The sequence below is a fragment of the Ostrea edulis genome, chromosome 5, assembly GCF_947568905.1.
Source record: "Ostrea edulis chromosome 5, xbOstEdul1.1, whole genome shotgun sequence".
Taxonomy (NCBI): Eukaryota; Metazoa; Mollusca; class Bivalvia; order Ostreida; family Ostreidae; genus Ostrea; species Ostrea edulis.
Window position 1 is genome coordinate 55,477,759 of NC_079168.1, and position 20,710 is coordinate 55,498,468.

Below are 20,710 nucleotides of genomic sequence, written 5' to 3' on the forward strand. Positions count from 1 at the left end.
ACTTTAATCGAGACTGTTGAAACCCCTGTACCATCAACTTGTCTGTCAGTAGCTTGCCTCGATGAAAAAAAACTGACCATACGCAGAACAAGCTCTTGCGTATGTAAAACTTACACGGTACCAATTTTGATGCACCAGATGCGCATTTCGACAAATAATGTCTCTTCAGTGATACTCAACCGAAATGTTTGAAATCCGAAATGACAATGAAGTTTTAGAGCTATTATAGGGGAAAACAGTGTGCCAAAAAATTAGAGTCAAATTCGTCTAAGGATAAGAGCTATGCGTGAGGGAGATAATCCTTAATTTTGAAATGAATTTCTAAATTTTATCCACAGCAATTAAATATACGTATGGAATAAGTTGAGAGATATAAACACCATATGCAGGTAATAATGGGATATTACTACATAAATATGGGAAGTTGACGATAGAGAAGCTGAAATCATCCCGTTTGTCATACAGTTGAGTTATCAGTTTGCCGTTAATGTCTACTTTCAATGAAATATCCAAGTATGAAGCAGAAATGGACGATTCTATGATGTTTTTTATTTCGAGTTCACTGGGATATATTGAATCGACATATGAATAAAAATTATTTTTTGTTAGTAGATAATACATCGTCGGTATATCTAAATGTCGAATTGATTTTTCCTTCTCACGTAGAAGTTTTTGAATAAATTCTGCTTCATAGGAATATGAAAGCGGGTCAGTTATATGTAACAAAGGAGCACAATTCGTGTCCATAGGGATTCCAACAGACTGTTTGAAGACCTGATCACCAAAGACCACGAAGATATTATCAATGAGGAACTCCAGCATATTTTTATTTCAACTTCAGGGTACTTGTGCATGGAATCAGAGTGGCGTTTAACAAAGTAAATTTTTGGATGACTGATCACTAGATAGGCATATTTGCGTTTTCCGTTTTTGTTGAAGAAGCAACTGTCTATGATGTCAAAAAGTCTAGTCTTTAATTTATCGTGAGAAATGATCGTGTAAAGAGTTGAAAAGTCATACGTTTTGATGTTGTTGATTTGAGAAAAGTTTTGTGATTTCAAGTTTACTGAAGGTTCTTGAGATTTTTTTTAGAATCCACATTTAATTTACACCTCATCCGGCATATGTAGTCGCACAGTACGTTTGAAGTTTCTCCTTCACAGCTGTTAATATTTTCGTGAGGATCAAAAATAGGGGCTTGGTAGAACATTTACTGGATCCAGCAATGATAATAATGATGATGAGGATAATCTCTTAATAATATATTGATATCGGCTCTTAATTCTGAACACTTATAAAAATAGTTTCCCAATTTACATTTTATGTTGACAACAGTTTAACAAGTTTGAAGGCAGAGGGGTTTTTATAGTAATATTTCTTAACCTTTGTTTCACTTCAAATCAATTGCATTTCAATATCATTTACATACAGAGAAAATAAAAATTGGAGACAGAGATTCGCCCTGCATCAAGCCCTGTTGGCAGTTAAAAACGGATATCTCATTTCTATGTTTTACACATGATTTTATATTAACATACATAGATTTTATTACATTCAACATTTGGCAATCATCGACACGTTTTGCTAATTTAAAACCAAATAGTCTACAAAACGTTAAAACATTTTTTCCCGTTCGCAATATTTTGGTTGATTAGCCTGTTGTACTCTAACCAGCTTTAAATCCAAATTGGGCGTCAGAAACAATATCGTAGTTTTTCGAACAGTTACTCAATCTTTCATTAAGTAGAGATGTAAATATTTTAGATAAACAACTTACAAGTGTAATACCTCTTTAATTATTACAGTAATTGAAATTATCCTTTTTTGAACTGTTGTTATAATACCTTTTAACCAGGTGTTAGGGAATTTCCCAATGAAAAATATCAATTAAGTGTACACTATATGCAATAAAATGTTTGTTTAAAAGATTATCTATTCAAGGTAATATCTCCCTTTTCAAACGTTTGATCACACAGCTGATGTTGGACCGTTGAATTCGGGGTAGACGGAATTGTCCGTTTTAATATAAGCGGATTCTTTGTTATCCAAGGAGGACAGTTCTTGAAAATGACTAAAGTATTCGGGTAGATTTGGTTCATGAATCATGCGTCCTTTCTGATACGATACAATTTTTGGGGATTTTTCTTCTTTATGTACTCCATTCGATCTCCCTGGTAACGGAAGTATACACCGTTAAGTTTTCTTTCATATTTTTTTTATAATGACGTTTTGAAGTCACCAGTAAATTTCGGTGAAAATAAGTTCGTGTGAAATTAAATAATTTCAATTTTTTCTAAGCTCTATGCATTTTTCATTAAACCACCCACAATTATTAGTATTATCAGTGATAAATTCTATGCTACAATAGAGCAAAAATACATTAAGTATCTGCGTAAATGTTTATATCGTCTATTGTCATTTCAACATTAGCTAAAGTTTCATCAGAATGTTGTAAATGATTACACAGTTGATGTTTTACTGTAATGATATCGAGTCATCTCACTTCATTCTAACAAAACGTGTATTTGTATTTTAGGCATGGTATGTGTATTTACACAAATGTGAAGATGTAATGATGCGTGGTCAGACCATTCATTAAAAATCTCCAACATTAAAGTAATTCACTACATGAAATCGAAAAACTATTAACACTCCCACCAAAATGATTGAAAAATGTATATCTACCATCTTTATCACCAAATGTATGACCATTACAAACTCGTGTACATGTTGAACAACAACGATCTAAAAAAAAATCCTATCAAAACTATTTACAACTACATCCTGTGACTGCCTTCCAGGCATAGGAATATCACTGTTATAATCTATGACGGGTGATGTAAAGTTAATCAACTCTATACCCATAAAATCATATTCCATAAAGTCTGGAGAAGTGCCTATTCGTGATTTGAAATCACCTCTTATTAAAACACAATCTATTTCTATGCACTTTGATCTATCCTAAATAAGTAAACTAGATAAATCAATTTCCTTTTTCCTGTAAAATACATTATTTTCATGTGGGATGTAAACAAATCCAATAGATAGGCAGTGATTGATTGATTGAATATTGTTTTACGTCCTTCTTGAGAATATTTCACTCATATGGAGACGTCACCACTGCCGGTGAAGGGCTGCAAAATGTCGGCCTATGTTCGGCTCTTATGGCCATTGAGCAGGGAGGGATCTTTATCGTACCACACCTGCTGTGACACGGGACCTCGTTTTTTCCCGGTTTCATCCGAAGGACCGTCCCATTTAGTCGCCTCTTACGACAAGCAAGGGGGTACTGAGGATCTACTCTAACCCGGATCCCCACGGGACTTCAACAGTAATTAATACTGTTTTGAAGATTTACCCATAAAATGGCTTCCTGTACAAAATGGCTTCCTGTTCCACACACAAACATTCATGTAATTATATTTTTTTGTAAATAAGAATAAAACCTCTCTAGGGAAACACCTATAAAAATATCTATCATTGATAAATATGTCATTTACATCAGTATCTACATCAAGCGAACACTCTGATAGAAAACTAATACCGTACGAGTCAATAAATGATTTATAGGCTGGGTCTTTGATTTTATGGTATATCTGCCGGTTAATGTTCCAGGAGCATACTTTTTGTTGATTCTCGGTGTTTTCCTATCGCATGGTATCGTTACCCTGTGCATTAGGACGGTAGAACCTATTGTCGACGTAAAGTTTATTGCAGACCAGTCGAACCTCGTGTCCTTCCTCACGCTTTTTCCTGATGATTCGAGTCAGTTTTTTTCTTCTCTCTGCGACAATTTCAGTTGAATACTGTTCGTTTATATAATAGTTTGTAGACAATCAGTAACAAATCAAAATAAGTGTTTTGTTTAGGACCAATATGTTTAAGATGTACATATGTATCAGAAATAAATAACAAATCAAATCACGTGTCGCGTTTTATCCAATGACAGAGCGTCATTTTAGTTCACGGCGAAACCAACAAAATGCATCGTTCTTCTAAAGATTCAAGAGAAACATCCTCATGGAATAAAAATGAAATTTATGATCTTTCAAATACCAATGCAAATGAATGAAATCTAATTAATTGTAGAATTAACAAGCATTGATATCAAAGTAATCCCAGGTTGCACCCGTGTAACACCACGGGGCAGACTCTTCTCCAAAGGGGTTGCGACAGTAGTTATGTTGATCCGCTAAAAAAGTGTAGGGATGGGCATGTGTCGAGATATCTGACCAGAAAGTACATGCTGCTCCAGTTTTAGTCACGTTGGCTTTTCCGTAATAATCAACCCCGTTTGATGACGTCGAACAATTTCTTGTGAAATCGTCTGAAATTTTCAAAAGTATACCATTCAACTGGTTGTTGAAAGAGACAAAGTCAATAGAAAATAATTACTTCGATAGTCATTTCCTCGTGAATGTGAACAATGCGCGTATGAATATTGATAGATAAAGCACCACTATTTTAACTGCTGATCTTCCGACAGAGATGAACGTAAAATATAAATATAAAAATGAATTTCATTTTTTAAAATACATGAGGGCATGAACTGCTTTGCTTCACTCCAGCATACTTCATGCAGTATGCTGGCGTGAAATTCCACAGTAACGCGCTTCCTGAAATATGCTGGCGTGAAATTCCACAGTTACGTGCTTCCTGAAATATGCTGGCGTGAAATTCCACAGTAACGCGCTTCCTGAAATGTGCTGGCGTGAAATTCCACAGTAACGCGCTTCCTGAAATATGCTGGCGTGAAACTTCGCAGTTCATGCCCTCATGCATTTTTAAAAATGAAATATAACCCGTGGAAGAGTTTTTGAAACCGAATCGTAAAAAAACATATACTGTAATTATTCCCACAATTCATACGTATTACTGCAAAATGAATAGAAACATCATTTTGTTTCAATATGTATGATTGCCCCGTACGATAGCTAAAATTACCTAATAAAAAGAGGGCGGATAGGCAAGTCTATGAGAGGTATGGAATGAGAGTAAGTGTTATATTGGCGAGATGAGATATTGAACAACAAACTGATCAAAGGCAGATTATCTCAGTTACATTTTGTTGTTCACTTCTTCTTATTGTGGCGGGTGTATTGTCATTCTCTAAGTGTGTATTAATGTAACTCGATGCCACTCTAGGATTAGGTACCGTGTTTTTAGTTAGACCATCGTCGGAAACCCACGGTCGGTCGCTCTCCGTTTAACTTCTGTGGGACACAACGCCTCTTTTCGCTGGAAGATGTGTCTCGGCTTCTATATGCGATTGGTCGCTTTGCCATTCCTTATTGCGATATTCAACCAACGAAAAAGTCCCTTATTTCCAGTTCTCGGGAGCATAGAAAAACATGCTTTCGAAACGAAGATTTTGACAACGTTTAAGTTGGACAAGTTACCAAACGTTCAGCGAGATGCTTTCTCTGCATTATTGAAGCGGAGGGTGTATTTGTGTCTATAGGAACAAGGTGAGGAAAAAGCCTGTGTTACCAAGCATTTACTACTCCGTACGAGTCTATGTACAGGTCTACATGTTCAGCACTCGTAGTCCATGATACGGGAGCAATGTGTTTTTTAACGGACTTGATATTTCATCGGTTTATATAGGTATGTTAAACTTCTTTGTGTAATAAGCTACCGTAATTTATTCCAGTTGTGTTGTCGGCACAATTTGAACTAGTAATTATGACCTTTACATTGTGTAAACACAACTGATGTCTCACCTACGCTGATTGCAAAATGACATGTGAACGGGATTGAAAGACCAAGTTTTAATTCAAATGTGCATCTAATTTTTTAATTTATCATGCATGATTGATTTTATGCACGTGCCATGTAGCAGTGATGAATAACAGATAATAAACATACCAGTGATTTCTGAAAGGGGCACATGTGAAAGTTAAGTATTAGCCAATATCACTCAGCCATTTTGAGTGCCAAATCTGGAGTTTTCATCTATATATCTTTGATAGTGTAACAACAACACCACACACACTATCATGGGCGCCGTCGTTACAGTTGACACTTTGAGTTCCGGGAATACTTACGACGATCCCCATTGGTCCTCGATAGGTCACGTAAGGTCATGCATTTTAATGAGTTATGCGAAAATATCGGCGTTGTGTCCCACGGGAGATAAACGGAGAGCGACCGACCGTGGGTTTCCAACGATGCAAGTAGACTTATCCTTATGATTTTAAAATGTCAGTAACGAGTTAACGTATATGTATTGTGGTTCTTTCACAACGCTCATCTTGGTTGTCCGACTCTTGTTTTGTCCACTCAGCAAAAAAACAAAAACAAAACGTTAATGTTGTGGGGGACATTGTTCCATTGTCTGTGGCTGAACTGGAGAGTCGGTAATGGTATGTGATGACTGTTTCTGCTCCAAAACCTGGGCGTCTCTCTACTTGCTTTTAAAGCAGGGGGCAATACTTAACAAGTTAAAATAAAGTTAATCCGCTATTGTGCGGCCACCACTGGAGGCGGTTGGGGTTACATCCACCTCACTTCAGTGAGGGGATGCTACGGGATAATGCATGCTATTGGCTTATGTATATGCCCCACGCAATAATTGTACCCACCCAAGCGTTCAACAGAAGAACTGATATCTCGGAAACAACTGAATGTTAATCAGAACCTTAAAGCTAGCTGGGAAGGTTCGCAGCTATGATTTTACATGAAAATAGATATAGTTTTGATCATATAAAATGTGCATGAATGCATCTTGGTGACCTAAATTTGATTTAATTAACGCTGATGGTGATACCGCAATTGTGACAAACTAAATTAAAAATGACAACTTGAGTCTTAAGTCACAGAGATATAATTCGACTCACACAAAAAGTCTATATCATTGCATACTCACAACAAAGGGGGATTCCACACGATTCCCATCTAACGTTAGAATCCATTGTGAAACACCACGGCCCATCGTTATCACTAGAATCCAGGTGAACATTTCGACAGAAGTTGTCGTGGCCCGCGAGATTTTCATAACTATGTTCATGGGGACTCTGTTGATCCCATCGCTGACAAAGCAGACCGTTCACTGTATGGTGAAGTTCTCCGTTGTAATCCCAGCCAGCTTTAGACCGTATACAATCTGAAATGCATCCACGTCCTAATATATTCTGAGTGATTTTTTAAAGAAGTTATACTGGGAAATTTAGTTGAAATTAAAATTGTGAATAAACTTGCAAACTAGCAATAGACCTAACTAAAGTACACAGGTTAAGAAAATGAACAAAAAACTCAGAACGTATACATATTGAAATTAATCGAATGTAACATGGAGCAATAAAAAGCTCGTTTTGATGACCGGTCATTATCGGTATCCATTTTTAAAAAATATTCATCACTAGTGCTATAGCTTCACACCTCTATGTACTAAATACTTATAATGACAGGTCAATAGAACAAATAAACAAACCGCTTAATTACACTAATTACTACACCCGTTCTTTGTTTATGATTTCATTTAGCGTAAACGTTAATTAGTTCGCTTCAGCCCAGACCCTCGTTTAGAAGAGAGTTTTATTGCCTCATTCTATACTTAATAGTAGACGCTCTGTTTCTTTCTCAGCCTTTGTAGTTTAGTTTTAATGTTAATTTGCATTTTTATTTTGTTTATTCATTTTTCATTCCTAAATAAATACCTTTTCTTCCTGAAGAAGATGTAGGTCGTCCCAGAAATTTGACAATTTCATATTGTCCGTGTCATTGGTCATTTTTAGTGCTTTTTACAGTAAATCTCGAATATAGCGAAATGACGGCTATAGCGATGTGAAATCGATTTCCCCGGCAAATTCGTTTTATATTCTATATAAAATCTGGGTCTATAACGAACACGGATATAGCGAATTTACGGATATAACGAAGTAAATTCCTATCCCGTGGGGATCAGGGTTAGAATAGATCCTCAATACCCCCTTGCTTGTCGTAAGAGGCGACTAAACGGGGCGGTCCTTCGGATGAGACCGCAAAAACCGAGGTCCCGTGTCACAGCAGGTGTGGCACGATAAAAATCCCTCCCTGCTCAATGGCCATTTAAAGGACACATCTCGTGTTTTCAAAGTATACAGAATAATATGTGTTTTGTCTTCCTAATACTTATAGAAATTAATTGTAATAGTTCGCTCGCTGAAGTATTGTGATAATTAGCCTAGTTAATTAGATAGGTAGTCATATGGTACAGTGACGTCATATGCGACCTTCGTTGATCAACTTGTTGTAAAAGTAGTGTTAGAAATTTTCAAAAACTCGGATTTTAGGGGCCTAATTTATTTACCATGGATAACATTTATTTCGATGTTGACAAATTTCCCGAGTCTTATTTCATTTAGTCATCAGTGCATACAAATAGCGACTCAAATGTAGCGAGAAAAGCGAGTATGAAATCTGCATAAATTTGCGAGTAAATAATGTTTACTTGGGATCACTATCTAAACACTATTTGGTAATGCCATTTCTGTAAACAACTGTAATTAGCGTTGTTGTTTTTCTAAAATAAACAGTGCAATTATTATTAAATTTATTTTTGGAGAAGTTAGATAGGCCTAAATTATGATACGATTATGTATCATTGACAACTAGGCCTACTGCCACGGGTGCATTTCGAAAAGAAAATAATAATAATAATGATCAAACTTATTGTGAAAATCACAATACTTTAAAATTATATTATTCAAGCAATTTTATTAATCATTATATTTTGTTATATACACGTTGTTACTTAGGAAATGGGAGCGCGGCGTGCTGTTGTTGTAAACACGTACTCGTTCCTTTAAAAAAAAAAATGAAAGCATTATAATTCAATTCAAAGTTGTGAAATATCATATTTTATTATTTATAATTGAAAGTTCAATTATCTTTTATTTTTAAATTTCTTTTTTAAGACTACCAGTTGGTAGACATTGCTAGTGAAGTTCTGCCAATATGTTGTTACAAGGTGAAGGTCAGTTGGTGCGAGTGTGTATTGAATTTGAGAGCAGAACGGAAAGCATATGCCGTTGGCCTATATGTAACAGTGCGTAGCTTCGATAGAACCATTTTCTCGCAGTTTATCTACGTCTTTGTCCAAGTGCTTGTTTAAATAAGTACAGGGACAAATTCTACTGGGTTTTTTTAAAAGGCAAAGTTGTTGTGCCGACAAAAATATTCACGGCTTGTCCTGGCATACCTTCCTTCGAAAATTGAAAAATAAACAGTCTTAATCCTTTCTACTGACAGCATGTACATCCTTAAGCGTCACAAAACACATTGATGCAGTGTTATTTACAAGCCGTTAATGTGATAATTGTTTGTTTGTCAATTAAATCTTATCTGTTTATGAAATGGCTAACAACTGTTTTCAAATTAATCTTCTCGCTCGAGGTCGCATATGACGTCACAGATAATGGCGCGTAAAATATCGAAGAAAATATGCATATCGCAAGATTTGAATTTCATCGCTTTCAAACTCGAAAACTACGCAAACTGTTTCATTTAAAACATATATAAAGTAGTTTTAGACATGAAATGTATTAATTTTGCTGAAAAAATTAAAAAGTTTAAAAACATGCTATGTGTCCTTTAAGCGCCGAGCATAGGCCTAAATTTTGCAGCCCTTCACCGGCATTGGTGACGTCTCCACATGAGTGAAATATTATCGAGAGTCCCTCTCAATATTCAATCAATCATATTCCCCTTAAATGAAAAATGAACGCTTTCATAACGCTTTTTTTTTTCATTTAAAACTCGTTGAGATTTTAAACAATCGCTTTCTATTGCCATAAAGGATCCACACTTATTACGAAATTTCTGTTTGAATTTTTTCAAAAGAGGTTGTTAACGCAAAACAATATTTACACATACATTTAACAAATATATTGTCGTTATTGTTTACTATTCTCGTTAATTAAATTTGAAGTTTGATTGCATTTATTTTATCGTGCACTCCTTTATTTGTGTAAAGCAACAAGTAACTGACAACTGCGATAGACTGTTTGTATGTATTGCACATAATGTTGTTCACATTTCCTTTCGACATGTTCTTGCATGACTTGATAATCCATCAAAATGAATTATTATATATAAATCAGTGCGTATATTTCTTTTATAGAAATACTTCTCGAAAATATTAAGGCTTAATTTCTCTTTGAGTCAATACAAACGCAAGTATATCGATTGCTGCTTTCAGATACAACTGATATACATGTAGAACAAATCAGTTTTATAACGAATTCGTTATGTTTGAATTATGAATTCGCTATAAGTATATAGCAAAGTTTTATAAAGTGTCCGCAGAAATTCGCTTTATCAGAGTTTTACTGTATATCCTTATTTATCTGTACTCGTATGAAAGGTGAAGATAACGAACAGTCTTGTCGAGAATTTTTTACTCATATTGAGACGTCACCAGCTGTACTTGAAGTACCACAAGCATAGACTCAGGGCCGTAGCAGTGAGGGTTCCATAATGTGCCCGAAGCGACATGGGACCTCCGTTTTTAAGATCATATCCGAAAGACTCGTGCTTCTCACTTCTAGATGTCATGCGTTTGACGAAGGAGCAATCACTACATATGTTAACGTCTCATGTTTGACGTGGCCATAGCACGAGCGGGGTTCGAACTCACGACCTTCCGGTCACGGATTGAACGCTGTGCCACAGTACTACCGCGGTCAATCCAATGAGCAAGTAAGTAGGGAAAGAGGTAGTGTTTTTTTTAGATAGAGCGTTTGTAAAATCAAGTCGAAGCAAGTAGAACAAGAAACCGTTGATCATGTCCGAAAAAAGTTTCAAGATTAGGCATTTTTTCCCACTAGGTCGATAGGGGGAACAAGAATTACACGTATGCGTAATACCCGGTAGTTGCTTTTGAAAATGATAAAAGAGATAAAATGTTTTTGTTTGAAAACATTCTTTAGAAAGGCATTCTTTATGCCTGGTTCCCACTATCGGGCAATACGAACGCCACAATTGACCATTCGTAGCTAATCGCGGAAGTTTTTTGGAATTTCAGTTTTGATACGAATTGGTAGTTTTCGTCCTTTGATGTCGAAGAGGACCATACATTCACCTCTGCTAATTTCTGCGTTTAGTGTTGTGGGTTCGAAGATGGCTGACAAGTCCAATCCTCTCATGGAACATCCTTCCACATTCCGGACAAGACGGTCCGGTTGGAGCTGCTATCGATGCTTTTCTCTCCTTTTGCATAGCCCTCTTCTGTTTTGTCAGGCAGGTACGATTCTCCACGTGTGTCTTTGCTCCCATCTTCATGCTAGAGCGCAAGGCTCTTCAGTCAAGAGCTAGATCTTCCCATGTGATACTTTCAAGGAGTCTTTTCTAACCACCTCTGGGGCATGAGCCATTTTCTAACTCCCAGCACAACAGCTGTTTCGGGATACGTGTGTCATTCATTCTTCGAACATGACCAGACCGGCGGAGTTGGCCTGACCGCAGCATCGTGTAGATGCTGTACATGTTAGCACGGCTTAAATAAAACCTCAGTTTTTTTTGGATCTTGTCCTGCTATCTGATGCCGAAAAATTTCCGTAGGCATAAAGAATGAAGATTGATTGCCATCATCGAGAACGTGTGCCTGCATGCCATCATGCAATTGACGTAACATCGTGATGAACCTTGATGGGCAGCCAATTTTATCCATGATTACCCATAAACCAACTACAAATGTTGTATAGAGACTGGCGTTCTGTTCTTGGCATTTCTCTTGCACGAAAAGTGATCAATCTCAACTCCTAAAGGCAATAAAAAAATAGATAGTTGGGAAACACGAACCCCTGGACATGCCAGAGTTGGGACCAGGTGCCTAGGAGGAATAAGCATCCCCTGTCGACCGGTCACATCCGCCATGAGCCCTATATCTTGATAAGGTAAACGGAGTTATCCGTAGACAAATATCAAAGGCCCCAAAAAGATATGGCCTGGACAAAGTTTGTATTAGAAACGTAAGATGAAGAATCAGTGTCCCCTTCTGGGAAGGGGAGACAAAATTAATGGTGTTGATCATAGAAATGTTTTTAATAGTTAACGATGAACACGATTGTCATGACTGATGTCAAGATTTGTTACGATTATTTCACGATTATAAGACCACGATTTCAATCATGCCGCGAAACGTGATAGTGGGAATCTAGAATAAATAGTGACTCGTAACTCACTTAATGAAAATTTATTATCGGTAAATCCAGGATGCTTTCTATATTAAAGACTAAACGGATTAGAACTTTTTAAATGTAACATTTACTTTAATTATACGTTGAATCAGAAATAAGTATTTAACAAATACTCACCATCAATGGCGTAATATGAAAATCCGAAAGATGTTCGCAATGTTGAAATATTTACTGTCCCGGTTAGTATACATCGTTTTTGAAAACGATTGTAAAAGAATGATCGACAATTACCATGGATAATACATCGAGTGTTACAAAGAGGTACGCTTTGACAATTTAGGAAATCCTCCATGATTCCTGTTTTCGGTTCCGTATCAACTGCATCGGGTACAAATCTAAAATATGATGTGCGGAATCCATCGCAACGTGAAAGAATGAACCATACAAGCCATATGCATATAGCCACTGGAGTACATTTTGAATACTTTTTACTGGAGTACATTTCAGACATATTGTAAGTCTTTACAGAACTATTATTGAAACTTTACGTCTGACAGTAGACAATCCAGTGTGTGTGTATATATATATATAAAAGCTTTAAATAACCTTTGATTACGTCGCGTGCAATAAAAGCCCTCTTTCGGAATTAAAAACCTAGCAATTGAAAAGTCAAAATCAATGTTTTGTCATGGAATTTGAGGATAACGTTTCTGCATAAAAAGTTAATGGTACACGAGGATATTTTTATTATCATACCAGATTTAACTCGCGCAAGCGCGTTTTATGTTGAAACAATCTAATTAAAATTAAATCCCTTGATCCGCTCACGAATATCGCTACACAAGGCTTTGTGTAGCGATACACAAGGCTTTGTGTAGCGATATACATGATCGGATCAAAGGATCTAATTTTAATTAGATTGATATTGAAACGAATAAGAATCATTTAATTTTAATTACATGTGTATGTATTTGATTTTGAAGATAAAATCCATGTATACATGTATGTAAGAATAGAGAGCAGTGATACACACCATTTGTTGGAGAGCCAAAGGGTTAAACAATCTAGCATTTATAAATTTGTAGTGAGTAAAAGCAAAGTTCGTTCAATGTATAACATTAAATGTAAAAATGACGCTATGCTCCCAATCTTGTGAATGATAACATAGATTACCAATCAAATTGATTTAATTCTAAGTATTTAAAAGAGAGATATTTGGAATATTGGTGGTATGACTGCAATATTAGAAAATGGAAATAATATCATAAGACTAAATGGCTACCAGTAAGGGAAAGGCGAAGATAACGCAGTAAGGGAAAGGCGAAGATAACGAAAAGTGATCAAGCTCATAAATCCCATAAGCAAATACAAAACAGTAGTTGGGCAAACACGAACCACTGGACACGCCAGAGGTGAAATCTTGTGCCTTGGAGGTGTAAGCATCCCCCGTCGACCGTTCACACTCGCCGTGAGCCCTATATCTTGATTAGGTAAACGGAGTTATCCGTAGTCAAAATCAATGTGCCAAGAATGGTCTAACAATCGGTATGAAACATGTCAGTGAGCATTTGACCCAATGATAGGTTACATGTATATTGGCAAACTAGATCGTTATAACGACCATAGAATTTGCAAAATACTGACTTTAAACGAGACTGTTGAAAGCCCTGTACCATCAACTTTTTTGTCAGTAGTTTGCCTTGTTTAAAAACTGACCATGGGTACCAGAGTTTTCCGTCCCAAATTTAAACTGTAACTTCCTTGGACTTTTCTTAAACTGCTGACTTTGAGGTAAAGGATATAAGTAAAAAAAACTGTCCATTCTGTGATAGAAAGAACTGATCGCATATGTGATAAAACGAGCTCCTCCCACCTTGATATCGCATGGGCGGTACTAACATCAGAATTACACAATAGAAACAAGACAGAGATAATTCAGTTTTCGTGAAGTTACTTTTGCTGTTTCAGGGGTAAAGCGTGCGCCGATCGATGAAACAGACGAGAAGTGTTATGTAACAAATACATGTATACACAAATAGTTCTCTCTCTTTCTTTCTTTCTCTTTCATTTTATAAAGAGTTTGCTAATGTAAGTCTTTAATCCTTTCCCCACTTTAATATTTGTGTTATACAGCCACCAATATGTGATAGATACTGCCAGGGATAATCAGTTTTCGTTAATTTAGTTTTGCTGTTTTACGGGTAAAGCGTGCGCAGATTGATGATGGGCGTTGAAGCAGACATGAATTGTTATGTAACAGATATACACATACCTGTGACCGTTTCTCTCTCTCTCTCTCTCTCTCTCTCTCTCTCTCTCTCTCTCTCTCTCTCTCTCTCTCTCTCTCTCATTTTATAAAGAGTTTGCTAATGCAATTCTTTAATCCTTTTCCTACTGTAATATTTTTGTTATACATGTTTTCTTAAAACATTTGTACAAATACATGTATAGAATTAAATTCCTGAAAAATTATTTACGAAGCCACCAATATGTGATTGATACTGACAGGTATGGCACGCCAAATTCACAAAAATGAGCTAAACATAGTTTCACAGTTGATATTATTAACTATTCGTTAACTATAGTTTTCATCCGTAAAACTATATTTAACGGTTGTAAACTATAGTTTACAAATGCTAATCCAAGTTTATCTGTCTTTAAATAAACGTTAACAATAGATTTTGCTGATAAATACAGATTCACATTTGTAAACTATAATTTACATTCGTTAACTATAGTTCACAATTGTTAATCCTAGTTTCACAAATTGTGATACTATATTTATCAGACTTGTAAACCGTAGTTTACAATCGTGAAACCGTATTTATCAGATAAACTATGTTTTGCAATCGCTAATGATTGTTTTCATTGTTAATTATAGTTTACGCCTGTGAAACATAGATTATCTGTTAACTATCATGGTTTACAGATGTGAAATATAGATTAACGTCGTTAACTATAGTTTACGGTCCGTAAACTATAGTTTACAGTCGATAAACCTAGTTTATCAACTGTGAAACTATGTTTAGCTCATTTTTGTGAATTTGGCGTGCCATAGACAGGGATAATCAATTTTCGCTAAGTTACTTTTGCTGTTTTACAGGTAAAGCGTATTAAATTTTATATACACATGCATCGTCCGACGATGGTATATGGCAATCTACCATTGTATTGAATGTATGGTTCAATAAATGTAAAATGAGAAGCTTTTGAAATATGTGACAAGTCAGTTATCTTCTAGCATCCTCGTAAAATTCACATTATCAAAGAGATGGGTGGTTTTACTCTCACTCGTGCGCTCCCCGCACTCGTGACAGAAGGACCGCCCATCTATTTGATAATGTGAATATTACTTTGATGCTAGAAAATAACCATTACTTAATACATTACAACTTTTGTTCTAAGAATGGACCATCTTCACAAGTCAAGGGTTATTGATTCGTTACCTCGCACTAACCCTTGACATCAGTCGCTATTTAAAAGTTGGGCTCGAGAAGAAGCATATGATTGGTTTGCAGCCTGAAGCTGCAAACCAATCAGACAACGGCTTTTATAATCGGTCGAAAACAAAACTAAACAGTAAACACGCATGGCGACGGCATTATGGTGTAAAATTTGTGGCCAATTAGTACAAGACAGATACCGTCGATTGATTTTCGGGAGTTCTTTTTGCTTGAAGAAACAATTAGACGAGGTTTTGGGGTATGAGCCGAATGAAAATGATGGATTGTCGAAGTACGTTTGTCGACTATGTTTTAACAAATTAAACAAATTGTCCAAAATAATGGGAACAACTTCGTAAGATAGCGATTTACCACTGCCGGTTTTAGTCCCAATAAAAACATCTTTTCCTTCTCTGATACATGATATCGAAAGCTTTTGGTTTTCAGTCAAATGATCGATTTGATGTTTTTCACATATCTTTTCGTCAACGGACGCCATTTTTTACTTTCTGTTTATTCCCTTACCAAACTTTCATCTGAAACAAGAAATCCCATTGGCTGATTAATTTTAGCGTATTGCGTCATCCTTCTTCTCGAGCCCAACTTTTAAATAGCGACTGATGTCAAGGGTTAGTGCGAGGTAACGAATCAATAACCCTTGACTTGTGAAGATGAGAATGGACAGGCTCAGGTAAACCCATTGACAATGATAATTATGAATAAGGCTATTTTTGAATAGTCTGACAATATAACCAGCCTTGCGTAGAAGTCTGTTTCTTTTGTTCACTTATTGGACAGTGTCAGGTAAGTAGTCTTCTACTGCAGGTTTATATTCACTCACTCTATAGTACTGAGCCATATGAACATGTCGTCCTCTGATGGGGAGAGTATTTTCATTGCACAATAAAATTTTTAAAGAGTTTAATAAAAGTACTGTGAATACACATGCAGCTGGACACACTCTGGACGTGTTCACAAGGGATGATCCTATGTACTCACTAGTAAAGTCAATCTCTGTGATTGATATAGGAATATCAGACCATTATGCTTTTACATGCCAACTCCATACCTGTCCATTACACATGGCAAACAAAACTCGGCTAGCTAGGCAATTGAAGCGCATCCCCATGGAAATATTGCCACAGCAGATAGGATAATTGCTGTCCTCCATCAAAGAGGGGAGCAATGTCGACGATCTGCTGTCAGATTTCGATTCCAAAGCAAAAGAGGTTCTGGACAACATAGCACCCCTTCGAACTATCACCATCAAAGGCGACTCCCTCAAACCGTAGTACAATGACTCAATCCATGAAACCAGGCAATGGAGAAGACAGTTGGAGCGTAAAGCCATGATCTCGGGCCTGGATGTGCATAGACAGATGCTTGCGGAGCAGACCCGGGCTGTGATACATATGATCAACTCCTCCAAGTCCAGCTATTATCAGGAAAAGCTCACCACAGCGGACAGTAAAGAGACTTTCAGAGTTATTAGCAGTCTGGTGAATTATAATGCAGGGACTCCCTTACCACCGGCTACCAGTGACCAGATTGCCGACGATTTTGTGTAGTTCTTCTACAGCAAAGTTGAAAAGATCAGACAGGGTCTCGATGCCTCAGATCTCCATGACAATACAGCTTCTCTAGACGTGGACATACCAGTGTCTCATCTTGGTTACTTTAAGATCCAGACGCAAGAAAAAGTGCACAAGGTTATAAGGAGCTGTGCTAATAAGACCTGCTCACTGGATGCCATCCCAACTGCGACCTTGAAGAACAGCACTTTTCTCTCTGTGGTGCTACCGACCATTACTGAACCGGTGAATACATCACTTTCAACCGGGGTCTTTCCAAATGAGCTGAAACGTGCACTTGTTACATTACGTCTGAAAAAGCCTGGACTTGATATAAGAACTTTTAGTAACTATTGACCAGTCTCAAATATCCCACCAATCAGCAAGGTCATCGAGCGTGTTGTTGCACAAAAGCTTTATAGTCATCTCACCAGGAATGGTCTACATAATGATATACAGTCAGCTTATAAGACCGGTACCAGCACTGAGACAGCCCTCCTGCGAATAAAAACAGACGTAGAAGCAGTACTGGATGAAGGTGACGCTATGCTACTAGTCCTTCTTGACCTAAGTGCGGCATTTGATACCATCGATCATACCCTTTTGCCGGAGAGACTACGTGAGGAGGCTGTATTGACTTACATAGCACTCCGTTGAGTACAGTCTTACCTAAGTGGCCGCATCTAAGCGGTGAACATCAACACCAGTGTGTCTTCAGATGTACCAATGTTCATCGGAGTGCCCCATGGGTCTGTTCTCGGCCCCCTTCTCTTCAATCAGGAGAGTTATCAACTAGTATGCCATAAACCGTCATGGGACCGCAGATGACACTCAACTTTACAGCCGTTTGAGTGTACAAAACATTGCCATGCGTACATGTAACTATCAAGTCAACATTATGGAGGAATGCATAGCGAGTGTCTGAACCTGGATGACTGTGAACGAACTCAAATACTGTCTGACGTGTTTCATACCGATTGTAGTGCCGTTCTTGGCACACTGATTTTGACTACACATAACTCCGTTAACCTGATCAGGATATAGGGCTCATGGCGGATGTGATCGGTTGACAGGGAATGCTTACTCCTTCTAGGCACCTGATCCCACCTCCGATGTGTCCAGGGGTCCGTGTTTCCCCAAATATCTATTTTATATGGTTTGTAGGAGTTATGTGATTGATCACTTGTTCGTTATCTTCACCTTTCAATCTGGATATGGAGGATGAGAAAGTTATGGAGCCAAATTTTGATCTGAAAAGCATTGTGTATTCAAATATTTGGATGAGGAAATAATTAACGCCAGCCTAAAGAAACCAATACGCCCATCTCATGAAATGATATGAAATTATTCATGAATACGAAAATAATAATTCAGAATTAGAATATGCTAATAAAGAAAACATAAAAGGAGCATTGTGAAGAAGTTTCAGAATGTGCCCATGGATCCAGCGAAATTCAAATACAGCATGGAAATATGTCTTTCAGATTTAAGTTTTAATGCGATATAATAATGGCCAATGGATTAAAAAAAATTGCGAATCTTAAAGTTGACCATGGGCCAGTAACACATTACCTCCCCCTCTAGGGATTTTGCTACACTATGATTTTTTGAAAGTCTCTATAAAATAAAGGTAAATGAAGGTTGTTTGATAAATTTATGTTGGGGCGTTTCAAGATATAGCCATTTGAATTTATAAAAATTTTGGCAAATTCAACATGGCTGTTACGGTGTTCCATACCGCATTAAAGACGACACATTGTAAACACAAACGGGATAGGGGCCTCCCAGAGGACGCTTGTGAGAAATACGTGTAAAAAAAAAAATAGAAGACAGTGTATTATGGAAAGTGGTACATATTTTTAAATGTCTACAAATTCATGTCTTACAAAATTATACAGTGTATATTACATTCCTAAAATAACATGTACATGTACCTATTAACATGTTCAATACTAAATAAACAGTATGAAAAACGGTTCATTCCTAGATACCATAATCCACAGACCTTATCTTTATATGATATATATGAAATCTTGAGTTAGTAATTATTTCAACATAAAAATCGTTGTCCACATTGATATATCTAATGTATGGAAGCCCATAAATGTATATAATCCACAAAAAGGAAGCACATGGATTACTTTGAGTATACAATATAAAAATGGGGGAAACCCTGATATATAATGGCTCGACTATTAAGAATATGACATATTGCAAACAATAAACTAATTTATGAATAATTTAGATTCATGAATTGTATTAATCTACAATTGTAAAATAGATAAATATATTGTCATATGTACAGTGTAGTAATATGTCATTAGGTTTAGTATCATCAGGGCATAAGGGGTTGTTAGTGGTTGTGTTAGTAACCATCCAATCTCGGGGGTTAGTGGGCAAGTTTATAGTTGTATAAGGGGAACCCATGTGAAGATGCCCATCACCCATACTAACCCCATTGGAAATTGGCAGGGTTATAGGGAACCTAATTCCACTGGAACCCCATTAGCCTCACACACTACATTGGAAAACAGACAGCCGGTTATGTCAAGTGTTGAGTGACAAACCAGGAATATTCCAAGTCCCATACAATCAAGTACTCACAGGTCTCAGTTGTCAAGTCTTATACCCCCAGGAAGTATGTAGAAGTGGAATTAGCAGGAGCATTCCTGCAGAGTTTAAGGGTGTCAAGTATAATGGCGATATAGAGTGGGCCCGTTTTCTCGAAATTTTCCACCATAGCATAATGTCATGGTTGGGGGGAACCTGATTGTTGGTTTGCGCATAGTTTGACTCTGGACGGGGACGGGGCAGCCCTGAAATGCATTGACATATTGCGTCGCAGGGGAATAAGACTAACTTTCCGCAAGGTCATACTCCGAATGGAGAAAAAGGTTCGGAAAGATATCCTTGCGAGCAGCATCACAATTAGAGTTTAATTATATTACTCGGGGACCCGAGGAACCTATGGAACAGGGGGGGGGGGGGGGGACCGGGTGATGAACACAGCTCAGAAAGCCTTTGGGTGAGAAACCTCACCAGAAATATTTTAGAGACAATTGATCATGAGGTTTGTATTAGGGTGTAGAGATGGTGAAGTAGGTCAGCAATTAATCCCCCCCCCCGAGTACATAAGAAGAGACAATAAAGAGAGTCAAGACATCCCAGCTAAGTCGACATGCTATTGCTCGCCGTCAGCTTCAGAAGATATTAGGCAGTCAAGGTCAGGTTCTCCTACCTCAGGTTATGAAGGTAGAGGGCAACAAACTGACAGGTCTAGGGATTCAAAGTATAGGGGAAATGAAGAACGAGGAGTAGCCCGAGACAATATCAAAGGTTACATGGGGAGTCTAGCCTAAATCGTTCTGGGAATTCAAAGCCAGTTATATTTTATGATTATAAGCAAACGGGGCACATACGACGACATTGTCCAAAAGGGTAACATGTTCGCTCAGGTTTTCCACGACCATGTATAAAAGGTCACGAGTCGATTCCGACAGCAAAGCCGAGATGTCAAAACAAAAGTTTGCAATGGAAATTTGTGAGCATAATCAAAACTTGGAACGGACATATCGGA

General features: G+C 37.2%; 1 protein-coding gene across 2 annotated transcripts in view; it reads left to right on the forward strand.

The window, feature by feature from the left end:
• The window catches only part of LOC125650166 (O-methyltransferase MdmC-like), a 57,167-nt gene that overhangs the window by 19,850 nt on the left and 16,607 nt on the right, over window positions 1-20,710 (forward strand). The gene's annotated exons all lie outside the window — the stretch shown is intronic.